General features: G+C 58.1%; 2 long non-coding RNA genes across 2 annotated transcripts in view; one reads left to right on the plus strand and one right to left on the minus strand.

Annotated features, from left to right (window-relative positions):
• Nucleotides 1–6,625: 6,625 nt before the first annotated feature.
• Nucleotides 6,626–10,385, minus strand: LOC135363199 (uncharacterized). Its single transcript, XR_010408861.1, has 2 exons — nucleotides 7,742–10,385; nucleotides 6,626–7,370 (listed from the first exon to the last, which is right to left on the minus strand). It is a non-coding gene; the product is annotated as an uncharacterized LOC135363199 (long non-coding RNA).
• The window catches only part of LOC135363198 (uncharacterized), a 21,829-nt gene continuing 17,424 nt past the window's right edge, over nucleotides 7,687–12,091 (plus strand). Inside the window, exon 1 of the long non-coding RNA XR_010408860.1 lies at nucleotides 7,687–7,751. This is a non-coding gene — a long non-coding RNA (uncharacterized LOC135363198). The remainder of the gene's footprint in view (nucleotides 7,752–12,091) is intronic.

The following is a 12,091-nucleotide window of genomic DNA, read 5'->3' on the forward strand; positions in this document are numbered from 1 at the left end:
GCCACCCAGGCGCCCCTCCATTCCATTTTTTTTTTTTAAAGAGATAAACATTACATACTTTATTTTTAAAAATTCATTCATTCATTCATTCATTCATTCATTCATTCATTCATTCATTTTTCATCATCTGTAGTCCCAGTGTAGGGCTTGAACTCAGGACCCTGACTGAGATCAAGAGTCATGTGCTGTTCTGACTGAGCCACCCAGGTGCTCCTTCTGTTCCATATTTTAAACAACCCTGGGATCATGGCTCAGAGTCACAGTTGGCCCAATGAGACTCACACTCACCCCTCTGTGCAGAGGTGCCATCTGTGGGGCTGGTTCCTGTTTGTCCATCTTCCTTCCTCCTCTTACTGGACAGGAAGGTGGTGTGCGAAAACAGCCAGTGACTACGTGGAATGAGACCGAGGATTTCCCTTGGGAAGCAGGTGGGAGAGGGAGGACAGGTCGATGGATAATCAATAAACTGTTTTGTTTTTTTTTTTTTTAAGATTGTATTTATTTATTTATTTGACAGAGAGAGACACAGCGAGAGAGGGAACACAAGCAGGGGGAGTGGGAGAGGGAGAAGCGGGCTTCCCGCGGAGCAGGGAGCCCGATGCGGAGCTCGATCCCAGGACCCTGGGATCATGACCTGAGCCGAAGGCACATGCTTAATGACTGAGCCACCCAGGTGCCCCAACAATCAATAAACTGTTAATGTTGATTTAGAGGAGTGTGCTTGCTGGGCCCATAACTCGGTGGATGAGTTAGAACGGTCCCTGTCAGGCCTCCCTTAGCCCTTAGCCCTTAGCCCTTATCACTCCATGCTTGTGTTTGGCCTCTGACCGCTAAGATACCACCATCATGTGTTCAAGGTCCTCCTCAGACTCAGCCAGCCACACCATGCCACACCCTCCTACCTGCACACCCATCCCTGGAAGGCAGTATAGTAAGACATCATCCCCCACATTCATGATTCCCAAAGGGTTTACTGGAGTTTCGTGGGTTAGGAAAAGGAGGGGACTCTTTTTGCCCCCAGATGAGGTGAGCTCTTCAGACACCCTCTTTCCCCTTCCCCTCCTCCCTCCCTCCCTTCCCTCCCTCCCTCCCTCCCTCCCTCCCTTCCCTCCCTCCCTCCCTCCCTCCCTCCCTCATCTCTCTCCGAAGTTTGCAAGCTGCAGCCTAAGGGTTAGGGGGAGTTGAGGAAAGCCATTGAATGGAGGGAAGCTCCAGGCTCTGACTTTAACAGAAAGCTTTCTGCATTTGAATGAAGCGATTGAATGAGGCCCATTAGAATGGATCACCCTGAACGTCCCATCAGCCGCCCCAGCCCCAGCCCCAGCCCCCCCATCCCCCCCCAACTGAAGTCCTCTGGTCGAATTGGAACAGTAGGCTGGGGGGGGGGGGGGGGCTGTCCATCCTAAGTTGGTAACTAGGCCCCTGGTCCATAGGGAAAAAATCACGCACGGGTACAGATGAGTTGGTAGCTCAGGCAAAGTGGTCGAAGTGTTGGCAAGGTTTCCGTGGATGAGGGGAGATTTGTTCTGGGACCACCCTCCCATATACATCTCTGGCTGAGAAGAGGACAGGGGAGCCCTGTGGGGGTGGGGGTGGGGGTGGGGGTGGGGGTGGGGGGGCGGGACCCAGATCTGGAGCTCGGAGTGGACTATAGCCGCTGCCTGCCCGGGTGTGTGTGCCTGGGGGGCGGGGGGGGGGGGCGCTGAGGGATAAGGGCTGAGGGTGGTGGGGTCTGCTCACGCTGACTCCTGCAACTCAATTCATCCTGGGAACCTTCTGTTGTTTCTGCTGAGGTGCCAGGTGCTGTGATGACCAAAGCTAAACTCCTCTCTTTGCCTAGTTCTTAAAAGGCCTGATCCTCCTGTTATCTTGTTAAATGGACCGACCCCTGCACCCTCCCATCCTGCCAGACCCCTTGTGCAAATACTTCCACTTGAAGAGTTCTTTCTCTGAATCTAGAAAATAAACAGACAACACCCACCAGCCACACCGACCCCATTGCCACAAATACCTAGCAAAGACAAATCTAGCTGGTCTCCTTCTGCCTCAAGGCACTTTAGAGAGTCACTCTCTCAGACACACCTTAGGCTCAATTACAGGCTGCTGTCTCCCTTTCTCTGGCACAATTCCATCCCTGGAGGAGCCCCATATCGCATCTGCAGCCGTGAGCTGGAGACAGTATGCTCAAGTGACCGGGTGGTAGCACCGTAACTTTGAAATGACCTATACCCCAAGTCATCCATGAACATGGTCCCTGGAAATCTTTGACATTCACGTGCCTCTGATGAAATCCTTGCTTTGGAAACTCCAGCACCCATAGCCAATCTTGTCCATGTTCTGCTAACCTTTGCTCGCCCTCTGTTCGCCTGATATCTTGCCTGATTGTTTACAGAGAAATTAGATCCCATCCAGCAAGAGCTGAATCCGAGTCCTCTGCTCACCCCACGACGGAAAAGAATATGCACAGGCCTGCATCCCTCTTCTCCTTCTCCACCATGTCGGAAGAAAAGGTGGCCCTCCCTCCTCCCATCAGAACCCAAACCCGAGATAAGACTTAGATATAAAGGAAACCAGCATACTGTTTTGAACTCTATATACACTTGTAAAAAACGAGCAGCGGCAAGGAAACACACAAACCACCCCCCCCCCACACACACACAGGTGCAAGGAGGGTGCGCTGACTCGCTGAATCTCCCCCTTTTCTCCCGAGAGGCATCCCCCCCATCCCCCGCCCCCCCCCGAAGATGTCCTCCCTATGCCGGAAGGGGAGTGAGTGACGTTCTTTTCTTCCTTTTTTTTTTTTTTTTTAATTATTCTTTTTAAAAGACTTTTATTTATTTGAGAGGAGGGGGGGGGGGGAGGGAGGGGGGAGGGAGGGAGAGAGAGAGAGAGAGAGAGAGAGAGAGATTGAGAGAGAGAGAAGCAGAGTCTCCGCCGAGCAGGGAGCCCGATGTGGGGCTGGATCCCCGGACCCTGAGCTCAGGGCCTGAGCCGAAGGCAGGCGGACGGTTCACGGATTGAGCCAGCCAGGCGCCCCAGCTTTCTTGTTTCTTTGTCTGCCTGCTTGCCTGCGTGTTGGGTCTGTGGATGTCTGATGCCTGCCCTCTGATTTCGTGGGGAGGTGGGCCGTCTTTCCTCCTTCCAATGGCCTTTGCGCATTTGTCAAACTTCTGTCGGGCTTGGGCCTATCTGTTTGGGTATCTGTGGCGTTCCATCCACCGACCTGTCTCTTTTGTCTGCCAACATCACAGGGTCTCTATCGCCTCTATACATAAGCATGAAACGGGCCCGGAGAGGACGACTTTGTTTCCTGAGTTTTGTTTTGTTTTCTTCGAAATCACCATAGCGATTCTAATTCCTTTTGCCTGTCTGCTTGTGTATGTAATCTGTACACCCATCCAGTGCGGTGCTGGAACTCACGACGCCCGCCGATCAAGAGTCGCGGTCGCGTGGGCCTCCTCCGACCGAGCCAGCCAGGTGCCCTGAAATACGTGTACTTGAAAAACCAATGTGAAGCCTGCACCCGTGAACTTTTTTTTTTAAAGATTTTATTTATTTATTTGAGACAGAGAGAATGAGAGAGACAGAGAGCACATGAGAGGGGGGAAGGGTCAGAGGGAGAAGCAGACTCCCTGCCGAGCAGGGAGCCCGATGCGGGACTCGATCCCGGGACTCCGGGATCATGACCTGAGCCGAAGGCAGTCGCTTAACCAACTGAGCCACCCAGGCGCCCTTTTTTTTCTTTTCTTTTCTTTTTTTTTTTTAATAGATGCACCCGTGAAGTGTTTACTGCGAAACCTTCTTTTGATCGTCGCACTCTTGAGTGGAGGCCGTACCAGTAAAGAACGTAGTTTAGCCAACTCAGGAAGAGATCAGCTTTAAAGGAAAACCTTCTTTTCGAGTTTGTGATGTCTGGTCCTTTCTCTCAACTCGATCGATGTCCAGCCTTCAGAGCCACATTATTTGCTTGGTCTCTCTCTCTCTCTCTCTCTCTCTCTCTCTCTCTCTCTCTCTCTCTCGTCTGTGTTTCCTCGTGTACTTTCCTGATGCTCAGGATTTATGGTTTAGAGAGAACAGTTTTCAGCCTGGTGTGTGTGTGGGGGGGGGGGGGATGTTGTGAAGTGGGATCAGGGATTCACGCGGGTAAGGAGGAGGCAAGGAGAAAGGCTTGGTTGGGAAGGAAACCATTAAAGGTCCATGTTGAAATGGTGAAGTTTATTTTATTTATTTATTTATTTATTTATTTATTTACTTTTTAAAGATTTTATTTATTTATTTGACAGAGAGAGACAGCGAGAGAGAGAACACAGGCAGGGGGAGTGGGAGAGGGAGAAGCAGGCCTCCCGCGGAGCAGGGAGCCCGATGTGGGGCTCGATCCCAGGGCCCTGGGCTCGTCACCTGAGCCGAAGGCGGACGCTTAACGACTGAGCCACCCCCCAGGTGCCCCGAAATGGTGAAGTTCAATGTAGTAAGAGTTACCTTTAATCAAAGGAATTCTTTTTTTTTTCTTTTATTTTATTCTTATGTTAATCCCCATACATTACATCATTAGTTTTAGATGAAGTGTTCCATGATTCATTGTTTGTGCACAACACCCACTGCTCCATGCAGAATGGGCCCTCCTCAATACCCACCACCAGGCTAACCCATCCTCCCACCCCCCTCCCCTCTAGAACCCTCAGTTTGTTGTTCAGAGTCCATCGTCTCTCATGGTTCGTCTACCCCTCTGATTTCCCCCCGCTTCATTCTTCCCCTCCTGCTACCTCCTCCTCCTCCTCCTCCTCCTCCTCCTCCTCCTTCTTCTTCTTCTTCTTTTTTTTTTCTTAACATAGATTGCATTATTATTTGTTTCAGAGGTACAGATCTGAGATTCAACAGTCTTGCACAATTCACAGCGCTTACCAGAGCACACACCCTCCCCAGTGTCCATCACCCAGTCACCCCATCCCTCCCACCCCACCCCCCACTCCAACAACACTCAGTTTGTTTCCTGCGATTAAGATAATCAAAGGAATTCTTGCTGGAGGTTGCTTCTCCCCTCTCCTCCCTGGATAGGGGAGTGAAGTTTTTTCGAGGTCCCTAGTGGACACAGAAAGCGTTCAAGTGCCCCTAGCACCTATGGATGGGGCTCTGTTGCCCTCTAGTGTCCTATCCTCTGCTACTGCTGCTCGTGGTTTCCTCTGACGTCGTATTCGTCACAGGTGTGTATCTTTGATGGTTAATGCTGCTCGGTGTCGGTTGTTTGCGTGTTTGTTTTTGAAAGCTTTTTGAGTGATCATCCAGCATGGTGCTGGAACTCACGACCCCTGCAGATCAAGAGTCGCAGTCGCGTGGGCCTCCTCCGACCGGAGCCAGTCAGGTGCCCTGAAATGCGCTTAGTTGAAACAGGAAGAAAGAAAAAACAAAAAACAAAACCCAAACCATTTTTTTTTTCCCCCTTTACGAGCCAGAGGAAGTTCTACGCCTTGTTTTTGTTTTACCCTTAATAGCATGGAACAGTTCCCCTCCTCCTCCTCCTCCTCCTCCTCCTCCTCCTCCTCCTCCTCCTCCTCCTCCTCCTCCTCCTTCTTCTTCTTCTCCATCATCATCATCATCATCATCAATATTTAACTCTTCTAGAGCACCTCCCCCGCCCACCCCGTACTAGTGTTGGACGGCACGGATGTCCCGGAACTGGATTTCTTTAAAGATATATATTTTTACGATTTTATTGATTTATTTGACAGAGGGAGACACAGCGAGAGAGGGAACACAAGCAGGGGGAGTGGGAGAGGGAGAAGCAGGCTTCCTGCCGAGCAGGGAGCCCGATGCGGGACTCGATCCCGGGACTCCGGGATCATGACCTGAGCCGAAGGCAGTCGCTTAACCAACTGAGCCACCCAGGCGCCCTCTTTTTTTTTTTTTCTTAACATAGATTGCATTATTTGTTTCAGAGGTACAGATCTGAGATTCAACAGTCTTGCACAATTCACAGCGCTTGCCAGAGCACCTACCCTCCCCAGTGTCTATCACCCAGTCACCCCATCCCTCCCACCCCACCCCCCACTCCAGCAACCCTCAGCTTGTTTCCTGCGATTAAGAATTCCTCCTATCCGTGAGATCATAGGATACATGTCTTTCTCTGTTTGACTTATTTCGCTCAACATAATACCCTCCAGTTCCATCCACGTCGTTGCCAATGGCAAGATCTCATTCCTTTTGATGGTTGCATGATATTCCATTGTATGTATATATATACCACATCTTCTTTATCCATTCATCTGTCGATGGACATCTTGGCTCTTTCCACAGTTTGGCTATCGTGGATATTGCTGCTATAAACATCGGGGTGCACGTACCCCTTCGGATCCCTATTTTTGTATCTTTGGGGTAAATACCCAGTAGTGCAATTGCTGGATCATACGGCAGCTCTAGTTTCAACTTTTTGAGGAATCTCCATACAGTTTTCCAGAGTGGCTGCACCAGCTTGCATTCCCACCAACAGTGTAGGAGGGTTCCCCTTTCTCCGCATCCCCGCCAACATCTGTCATTTCCTGACTTGTTACTTTTAGCCATTCTGACTGGTGTGAGGTGGTATCTCATTGAGGTTTTTTTTTTTTTTTTAAGATTTTATTTATTTATTTGAGAGAGAGAGAGAGAGACAGAAAGAGAGCATGAGAGGGGGGAGGGTCAGGAGGATCAGAGGGAGAAGCAGACTCCCCGCTGAGCAGGGAGCCCGATGCGGGACTCGATCCTGGGACTCCAGGATCATGACCCGAGCCGAAGGCGGTCGCTTAACCAACTGAGCCACCCAGGCGCCCTCATTGAGGTTTTGATTTGGATTTCCCTGATGCTGAGCGATATTGAGCACTTTTTCATGTGTCTGTTGGCCATTTGGATGTCTTCTTTGGAAAAATGTCTGTTCATGTCTTCTGCCCATTTCTTGATTGGATTCTTTGTTCTTTGGGTGTTGAGTTGGATGAGTTCTTTATAGATTTTGGATACGAGCCCTTTATCTGATATGTCATTTGCAAATATCTTCTCCCATTCTGTCGGTTGTCTTTTGGTTTTGTGGACTGTTTCCTTTGCTTTGCAAAAGCTTTTTATCTTGATGAAGTCCCAAGAGTTCATTTTTGCCTTTGCTTCCCTTGCCTTTGGCGATGTTTCTAGGAAGAAGTTGCTTTGGCTGAGGTCAAAGAGGTTGCTGCCTGTGTTCTCCTTTAGGATTTGGATGGACTCCTGTCTCACATTGAGGTCTTTCAACCATTTGGAGTCTATTTTTGTGTGTGGTGTAAGGAAATGGTCCAGTTTCATTCTTCTGCATGTGGCTATCCAATTTTCCCAACACCATTTGTTGAAGAGACTGTCTTTGTTCCATTGGACATTCTTTCCTGCTTTGTCAAAGATGAGTTGACCATAGAGTTGAGGGTCCATTTCTGGGCTCTCTATTCTGCGGAACTGGATTTCTTGAGTGAAGGACTATTTTAACTCCCTTCCTCCCCATTCCGCGCCTGCCCCCGCCCCGCCCCCGCCCCCGCACGCACCGCCCCGCCCCGCCCCCCGCCCCCGCACGCACCGCCCCGCCCCGCCCCCCGCCCCCGCACGCACCGCCCCGCCCCGCCCCCCGCCCCCGCACGCACCGCGCGCCCCGCCCCCCGCCCCCGCACGCACCGCGCGCCCCGCCCCCCGCCCCCGCACGCCCCGCCCCGCTTGTTGGCCTTGGACGTTATCGCGTACGTGCAGAGACGGATTTGATGTGCACCTTTCTGGGGGTGTGTGTCAATCCCCCCCCCCCCTTCCTGTCCTGAGCTTTCTTCGTATGCTTCAGAGAGACCTCCTCCTCCCCTTAAAATGATAGAAGAGAGAAGGTTCATCCGTGGTGGTTGTCGGAGTACTCGCTTGGTCTCGGTTTTACGGTCCTTGCCCGCCGAAATGTGTCTTAAGTCCTCCCGGAAGCCCGGGCGCCGCAGGTGTGCCGCTGTGGGAGGCCCGTGCCCCACGAGATCGGGCGGCCGGGCGGCCGGGCTGTGCGCCTTCGCGGGCCCGCGATCCGGATCTGCCTCGTTGTTGTTCGCGCCGGTTGTCGGGTGCCACCTGGCGGCCGCTTTTAGATAGCGTGTCCCCGCCGGAGTGTCAGCGATGTCGGCAAGGGATTGTATTTGGCCGCGGTTCCCGAGGCGGAGTACCGGGAGGCCGGCGACGCTAGCGAGATCGGCCCGCTGTCTCCGGGCCACCGGCGCGACCTCCGCTCGCGGGAGATTGAGCCTCCAGGTTTGTGGGCTGGTGGTGGCGCCGCCGCCTCGCTCCCGGAGAGCCACGCTAGGGTGGCCGCCTGGACGGGTCGACCAGCACCCGCCGGTGCCCCCTCCTCCGCCCGCGGGAATGGGAGAGGCTGCGTCGGGCGCCCGGACGCCATCCGGCCCGTGGCTCCGGTCGGCCGTTGGGCCTTCCGTGTCACGCTCGGGCGGTTGGGGACCGGCCTGAGCCTTGCGGGGAAGCCCATGGATGGCGCGACGGGCCCCGCCGCGGGCACGCGTGGGGTCCCGGTCATCGGACCCGATATTTTTTTTTTTTTTTTTTTAAGGTTTTTATTTATTTATTTATTTGAGAGAGAGAGAATGAGAGACAGAGAGCATGAGAGGGAGGAGGGTCAGAGGGAGAAGCAGACTCCCCGCCGAGCAGGGAGCCCGATGCGGGACTCGATCCCGGGACTCCAGGATCATGACCCGAGCCGAAGGCAGTCGCTTAACCAACTGAGCCACCCAGGCGCCCCGGACCCGATATTCTTAACAAGTTTTCCGAGGCCCGCTGCGGAGGTGGGGACCCGACCGGGTCGGGCCGGGCCGGGCCGGGCCGCGAGGGCCCCAGGGGCCCGGCTGCGGTTCCCGTTGAGGTCCGGCCTTCGGGGGGACGCCTCCGCGGCATCGCCCCCTTTCCTCAGTCCCGGCCGGGAGTCGGGGACCGGCATGGGGCGGTCCTGAGGCCCGGGGAGGAGGGCGTCCGCAGGGGCCTCCACAGAACTTGGTGAGAATTTCTAAAGTCCCGATTTGGGGACGAAAGGCGGACCCGGGGGCGGGCCTATCCGGGCCGCTCCACCTCCCGCCAAGTCCCTACTCGCTGCCGGCTGCCACCACGTTCCGGGGGTCGACCAGATGGCCCGGGGGGGGGGGGGGGGGGCGGGGGGGGCGGGGGGGGGCTCCGGGGGGAGACGGGGGCGATGGATTAGTGCTTGGGGCCCGTGGCCGGGACACGGTCCCAGGAGATCCCGGTGACCTGTGGCTAGGCCACGCCAGGCGGCGCGGCTATTTTCTCGCCCGAAATGAGCCCTTTTTGCCGCCAGGTAGGTGCTGGCACGTTATGTTTGGGCGATCCTCTCCTTAAGGGAGGTGGGCTTCTGGGCGTGTGGCGGGGCTCCGGGCTTGACAGGGATGCCAAGCCCGGCTCTGCCGTCGCTGGCCTGAGCCGTCCGCGTGGGCCTGTGCGCCGGCTCCTGTGCCTCCAGGTGGCCCAGGCCGTTGGTGCCGCCTCCGGTCTCCAGCACCCGAGGGCGGTTGTGGGCAGGTGGCGCGTGGGTCCTTTACCCTGTGTCCTCCACTCTGCGGGCACCCGGCTGTGGTCGTGACAACCTCCCGTCCCGCAAGGCTCCGTGCCGCGTGTCAGGCGTTCCTCTCTCTCGGGTTGTCCGGCTGTTCCTGCCCTGGGGTTTTCGAGGGGGTGCCGGTGAGGCCGAAAAAAAACAAAACCAAACAGGCTCCCCCTCGGGTTGCTGTCCTCACCGGCTTCTCCCCTCCTCGGGCTCCTCTCGGCGCTTGTGTTTTGCCAGATCGATGTGGTGCTCTCGCGCTCTCCCGGGCCGGGCCTAAGCCGCGCCAGACGAGGGACGGACGTTCATGGCGAATGGGACCGCTCTTCTCGTTCTGCCCGCGGGCCCCTCGCTCCTTCGCCTCTGCCCGCCGTGGCGGTAAGGTGGGGGGTGCGGGGGGGGTGTGTGCAGGCTCCGGCCCGACCCCGCCTTCCCGTGTTCTGCCTGACGGCGCTCGCGGGCCCGGGGTCCCCCGACGCAGCGGACACTCTCGCTTGCCTTCCCTGGCTTCGTGTGGTGCGCGGTCCTCCCCGCCACGGGGAGGGCCGTCCCGGCGCCGCGCTGCTCACGCGCTTGGGCGTGCTGAGCGCGTTGTGCGCGTGGCCCTCCGTGGTGCCCCTGGAGCGCTCCAGGTCGTCTCAGGTGCCTGAGGCCGAGTCGGTAGCGTCGTTTCCCGTTCCCAGCGAGCCCCCTCCGTCGGGCCACCGCTGTCGGTGGCGTGTCCGAGGAGCGGGTGGTGGAGTCGGTAAGGGAGGCCCACCCCGCCCCCCCCCCGTGGGACGCGGGTGCCTCGTCATCCCCCGCCGCAAGCTGTGCTGGTGGTGTTGTGGGGACTGGACTTGGTGGGGGCGTGTGTGAGCCGGTTGCGGCGGGCCGAGCCCGCGCTCTGGCGCTTGGCCAGCCGAGGGGCTGCCGCCTTTTTTGCCTGGCATGCCGTGCTTTGTCTCCGCTCGTCGTTGCCTCGCCGGAGGCGCAAAACTCCCGGTTGGTCGGGGACGCGAGCATGGCGTGCGTGGCGTGGCGAAGGGCGGTCTCCTCCCGGGGTCCCGGCCGCGAGCGCTCAGGATTGCCTTGTGGTGCCTGTTCCTTACCGCGCGAATCCACCGCCCGCCCCCCGGAGCCCTTGGCTGTCAGGCCTTCGGAACGCCGTTCCGCGGGGCCCGGACGGGCGGGGGGGCACGATTTGGGTGGGGGCGATGCGCCCTCGGTGAGAAAGCCTTCTCTAGCGATCCGAGAGGGTGCCTTGGGGTACCGGAACCCCCCAGCCGCCGCCCCTCCTCTGCGCGTAGTGGCCACCGGTGCGGGGTGACTACCGTTGCGTGTTGGGCAGAACTTCCTCTCTGCGAGGGGTCTGACTCTGCCGGCCCCGCGGTGGGGGCCGAGCGCCGCTCTTTGCCTACCGCGGCCTGCGCCTCCCCCCTCCGAGTCGGGGGAGGGTCCCGCCGGGCCTGGCCGGCGTCCGGCGCGTGGGGGCTCCCGCGTGCGTGCGAGCGCGCGGGCGGCCGCCCTTCCTCGTGGCGTTGTCTCTCGAGGGGCTCGGGGGGCGCCCCCGCGCGTCCCGCTTCCCCGTGCCGCGCGAGCGGCTGTCTGCCCGCCCGCTCCCGTCCCGAGTCGCCGCTGGCGGTGGCGTGCCGGGCACGGGTCGGGCCGCTCTCGCCTGGGGGCGCTTCCCCCCAGGGTCGTGACTTCCGGGACGGACCGGACAGACGGAGGTTCAAGACGGGACCCCGCGGCGGGGGGGTTCACGTGGGGTTGGGCCCCAGCAGTGTGGGGCCCGGTTCGTGGTGAGGTGCGCCAAGGGTGCTGAGGCCGGCTGGCGTCCTGGGCGTCGCGGGACCGCTCTCGTGCTGGTGGCGGTGGGATCCCGTGCACGTTTACCTGGTGGCCCGGCTTGCGTCTTCGTTGGCGCGCCCTTCCCCGAACCGGCTCGCCCCCGCACGCGCTCCCGGCCCTCGCCCGCTGTGCTTTCCCCCCCTCCCCGCCGCCGCCGACGGACTCCCGCTGCCCTTGCCTCGACCGGATGCCTGAAGGCGCGTTTGTGTCCTCGATCCGCTCTCTCGGGACCGAAACCGGCCTCGCCGCTTGTTTGGGTGTCGTCCCCTCCCCGGGCCGCTATGGCTTTTTTGGGGGGTGGTCGTCCCCAGGCGAAGTGCTCTCGGTCCCGTCGTGAGGAGGAGGAGAAGGTCCGCGCGGGGTCCGGCCTCTAGCCGGGTGGCGGGGGTGGCGTCGTTGCGCGTGCGGGAGAGTGTTCTGGGGGGCCGGCCGTGACTGCGGTGGTGTTGGTGGTGTTTCGGGGCCCGAGCCCCGCGAGGTTGCCAAGGGCCCGCCGTGGGGGCCAGGTCGGCGTCCTTGGGTGCCACGGGACCGTCCTTGTGCTTGGAGGCCTTGGGCGGTGGGACCCCGTGTTGGCCCTTGGTGTCCGGCCTTTGGTCTTGGAGGCGCTTTTTCGAAAGGGTTCCCTGAGCACTCTCGCGGCTGCTCGCCGTCCTCTCTAACCCCCCCCGCCGCTTTTCCTGTTCCTGGCGCTGC

The sequence above is a fragment of the Mirounga angustirostris genome, unplaced genomic scaffold (assembly GCF_029215605.1).
Source record: "Mirounga angustirostris isolate CCGP_5_RB_7025 unplaced genomic scaffold, mMirAng1.0.hap1 SCAF_61, whole genome shotgun sequence".
Lineage (NCBI taxonomy): Eukaryota > Metazoa > Chordata > Mammalia > Carnivora > Phocidae > Mirounga > Mirounga angustirostris.